The sequence below is a fragment of the Watersipora subatra genome, chromosome 10, assembly GCF_963576615.1.
Source record: "Watersipora subatra chromosome 10, tzWatSuba1.1, whole genome shotgun sequence".
Classification (NCBI taxonomy): Eukaryota; Metazoa; Bryozoa; class Gymnolaemata; order Cheilostomatida; family Watersiporidae; genus Watersipora; species Watersipora subatra.
Window position 1 is genome coordinate 5173226 of NC_088717.1, and position 5084 is coordinate 5178309.

General features: G+C 36.2%; 1 long non-coding RNA gene across 1 annotated transcript; it reads left to right on the forward strand.

Annotated features, from left to right (window-relative positions):
• Window positions 1-3722: 3722 nt before the first annotated feature.
• On the forward strand, window positions 3723-5084 carry LOC137405761 (uncharacterized). Its single transcript, XR_010979805.1, has 2 exons — window positions 3723-3895; window positions 4507-5084. It is a non-coding gene; the product is annotated as an uncharacterized lncRNA (long non-coding RNA).

The following is a 5084-nucleotide window of genomic DNA, read 5'->3' on the forward strand; positions in this document are numbered from 1 at the left end:
CTGACAAAAGGTTAATAAAGCTATTCTTGCACCTGGTTGGTGGTTTGTGGACTCACCTGTTTTCATATAGTAGCGTGGCGTATGACATTTTTTGAGCTTTTATTATTTGGTTTATTGGAATTGAGTTGAGCTATGCAAAAGTACCTGTCAATACAGCTCTAGTTACACTTCATAAATCCATCTATCAGACAAGATTTCAGCACAGGTGTCAACGGGCTATGATGTATTCAAAATATTCTGCAAATCATGTTATGCATTATCTTCAACAATATTGTTTTATTATATAATTTTTACAAGCCAAACATTTTCATTTCTGCATAATGTTTTTATTAAAAACATTCATCCAAGTCGTGGCCACTCACATATTTTCAGCTCATATAATAGAACAAATTACTCCACTGCAGTAAACTCAAACAAAACATCATGGTTTGCGCAGCACACATTCGTGTCTCTCTTTTTCGTGTGCGGTATGACAGTTTCCACATTGCCACAACTTGCTCACTTGTGGCACCACATAAACATCCTGTAATCAGTAAAACAAATATAATAAACATATATCATTCATAGATACGTCGTATTAACGCGTATCTACTAAAAGCTTTCATATTTGGAGTGAGATAGATTGCGAGTGTAATTTTAAAAATGAATAAACGTTTAACAAAAGCATAAGTACGCCAAGCCAATGATTCGAAGCTATGTTTCTGAGAGTTGAAGATGAGCATTGATTAATCAACTTTTCTCAATTTTTACAAGTTAGAAGTGAACATAAATTCTAATCATAAATCTAATTTACTAGCTATAGCTGCCAAAGAAAATTTGAAGCAAATACTATAGCTAGGTGAAGCAATAAAAAGTTATGAAACGATGATTGGTGATATCAAAATTTATAATTCTATTGATTAATAAATGTATTCACGAGTACTAAAATTATTACCTTTAGTATATTTAACACATGTTCATCAATCTAAGCCATTGTATTGCTAGATGTTATAGATTAACTAAGAAGTCATTAATTTAACAATCCACATTGTTTAATTTGTAGCAAAAACTCACTGTGCATCTGCATCTCCTACGCACGCACAGGAAGTTACATTATAGTCTCAAACAGGGAAATATAATCTGAATGTAAACACAATAGTATATCTATAGGAGACTCAAAGTTGAAAATAAATATACCTCCATTCTCTTTATCTTCCTCTGCAGCGTAATGCTACTGACGCCTGTCAGCTCTAGCCATAAGCTGCCTGCCCCAAACGTTAATCACCTGATGATCAGAAAACTCTGAGTCACCTTCGCAGTAACTGGAAGCAATGTTACAATTCTGTTGTTCGTCAATAAAACATGTGGATACAGTAATTCAGTATCGATGTCGATGCGCGATTCAGTAATAGAGTAAAATTCATAACTTCAAGATCACAGACAGAATTTCATGAGCGATAACATCTATTATTACCTATATAAAAAATGTGCGCTGATGATTGGCTTAAGAAGAGATCTTATATTTATTGATTGTGGACTCTTTTCATATGTATGACTATACATGTCACGAATAAAGCACCCGCTCAAATCTGGGTGTTTCAAAAAATAGTCTCATTCAAGCGCTTATATCCCTGAACAAGGTTAGTTTGCAAAGACAAAAATGACATCAAATTGTAGCTGATGTTTTAGCCTTTTATTGGTCCTAATATCATTTGATCGACTTTTTTGACGCAACCACATCTTTATGCAAAAGTTCTCACAATCATCTAAGAAAAACCTAATTTACATTTTGACCTCCTAATCCACAGCTTTTCCAACCAACTAATCAAAAGCATCACCTATTCTTGAAAGATGGATGACATTAGCGCTCAGCTAGATATGTACTGATGCGTGATTGAAGAGAGCCAAAGAATAATAATGGTAGGGATTGGCAGACACCTGAGCCATTAAACTTTACATGTATTTATAGCAACCGGGTCATACCTGTGTTTCTCAATAGTTTGTTATATGATATCATGTTTTTACCAGCACCCTTTAATAATTAACCATAATCGTAACAGACAAGAAGTCTCTCACATTTCAGCTTTTAAGGAATGCAGATGAATTACTAGTTGTTTGTGATTTCATCAGGAAACACTAGCGCACAACATGAACATAAAGTTTTTTTTCGATAATTATAGGTATTTTGAATTTAATTTTAAATAAATATACTTAACATTAGGCCTAGTATTAATATATATGTAATATATATATATATATATATATATATATACTCATGCTACAGACAGTACTGTTTCGGCTATTGAAGCCTCATCAGTGCAGCTCAAAGCTTAGGCAAGGGACACAAATCCCATTACCAATGAGAGTTGACTTCCTGCCATGAAACAACAAAGTTGCTTCACAGACTTTAAGAAAGTCAATGTGCTGGCACCAGAGTGCTCAAATCACAAAAGTGATGAGCTTTGCACAAAGGCTAGTAGTGCCGCACCTCTCACAGAGCGCTCAACCAAACCGAAGTGAGGGAGCATAATACTCATGCTACAGACAGTACTGTTTCGGCTATTGAAGCCTCATCAGTGCAGCTCAAAGCTTAGGCAAGGGACACAAATCCCATTACCAATGAGAGTTGACTTCCTGCCATGAAACAACAAAGTTGCTTCACAGACTTTAAGAAAGTCAATGTGCTGGCACCAGAGTGCTCAAATCACAAAAGTGATGAGCTTTGCACAAAGGCTAGTAGTGCCGCACCTCTCACAGAGCGCTCAACCAAACCGAAGTGAGGGAGCATAATACTCATGCTACAGACAGTACTGTTTCGGCTATTGAAGCCTCATCAGTGCAGCTCAAAGCTTAGGCAAGGGACACAAATCCCATTACCAATGAGAGTTGACTTCCTGCCATGAAACAACAAAGTTGCTTCACAGACTTTAAGAAAGTCAATGTGCTGGCACCAGAGTGCTCAAATCACAAAAGTGATGAGCTTTGCACAAAGGCTAGTAGTGCCGCACCTCTCACAGAGCGCTCAACCAAACCGAAGTGAGGGAGCATAATACTCATGCTACAGACAGTACTGTTTCGGCTATTGAAGCCTCATCAGTGCAGCTCAAAGCTTAGGCAAGGGACACAAATCCCATTACCAATGAGAGTTGACTTCCTGCCATGAAACAACAAAGTTGCTTCACAGACTTTAAGAAAGTCAATGTGCTGGCACCAGAGTGCTCAAATCACAAAAGTGATGAGCTTTGCACAAAGGCTAGTAGTGCCGCACCGCTAGTAGTGCCGTATATATATATATATATATATATATATATATATATATATATATATAAATATATATATATATATATATATAAAGTAAGATGAAAGTTTAAGTTGAGTTTAAAACAACTCTATTGTTAGTAGTTTCGTATTACAAAGCAATAATCATCAGATAAATATGCTAACACTAAAATCGCCGTGTACATACAGGTTAAAATAGAAGCATAATTGTTAAAATACTTGAAAGCATCTTTGGCGTTGGGACACAAAGTAATGGTTGTCTCTCACTCATAAAATTACTACTAATAGAAACTGACAAGTTTACGCTTGGCTGACCCGCAGTCGTTGCTACAATCCTTTATGACTGTAAGCGCGCCAGAAGTCACGGCACCAAGGAAGTAAGTCATCAACATGACCTGACGTAGGTTCATTAGTTCGGCCATATAAGTACCTGAAGAGGCACATCAAGCACACAGTGTTTTGTTGAGTGCCAAGAAATAGTGTAGAGTTTAATAGTTACTTCACAGAAACCTAGAGATAACTTGATAAACAGCTATAGCGTTTTGATCAGTAAAGACAGTAATACAGAATGCAGTACAGCGTTATGCCTGAGAACCACATAACTGTGGAGATGGGACCTCCTGCTCAGATCGTACCAGTAAGTACATAAGAAATAAGAAAGGTCAGCATAACAAGGCCTGTTGGCGGGTTAAATCACAGGTACTGTGTGCGTTGCAAAAATCAGCGGCTCTCATTCTCAACACCGCCTTTCGCAACTCACGCCGTACCGGCAGGTTAAATGTATTTTTATAATGCTCAAACATCGTTTGATTGTCAACTACAAGTGATGTTCTCTTGTCTTATATTTTCTCTGCTTTTTCCCAAACATTACACTACTGCAAGATATGTTATTAGCTGCATTAATTTATCAAGACTGATGAAATTTTGTTGGAACTTAATAAAATCGTAAAATACAAAAAACTGAACAAAGTATGAAAGATTCAAAATTAAAAACTTTTCAAAAAGTAATTAAAGTATTAATTCACAATCTATGCTAATTACATGTATACTAGGTCACACCATTTACTTGATTTGATTCGCCAACTTTTGCACCTTCCTTTTATGATTCTTGTATGGCATAATTTGCAAAGCATTTCTGTTTAAAATAAAATTATTGTCAATAGAGTAAAATATACTAACATTGACCTTGTACCTTTTCTTGCTTTGTGTTGTTATAACCAAGTCTTATACGGTAATCTAATGTTACAGACACCAACACAGCCACTAACAGAACCTTGGACAGGCACATACGTGATGGCACTAATTGTAAACGTATTATGCTGTTGTTTCCCGTGTTCCTACATCGGTACAGTACATATCGTCGCAGCCCGAGGGGACTACACCAAGGGCAACACTATACTTGCACACCAAAAGCAAAGAGCTGCTTTGGGCTGGACTATCACTGGACTTGTACTGGGGTGTCTGTGGTTAGGAGGTCTCATACTGTTCTGTATCCGATATTACTAGTGCACCTCTCACAATCATGACACGATCAAAACAGTTTTAGACTAAGGACTCCCAGAGTCATGCATATATAATATTCATATTTTTAGATGCATTAAATTTACTTTTTTCCGAATTTTTAAATTTTCAATTATAGGGTCAATGTTGTTAAATGTCAAATCTACATTGAAAGTCTAGCTAGTGTTGTAGTGACTTTTATGTATACCAGGTTTTATGGTAATAAAATCTTCTTTTTAGCAAATAGCATTTTGTTTTTGCACTTTCATACAAGCTCTTCAAATTTTATCAATCACTAACTGAATAAAGGAACCCAGATAGTTTTA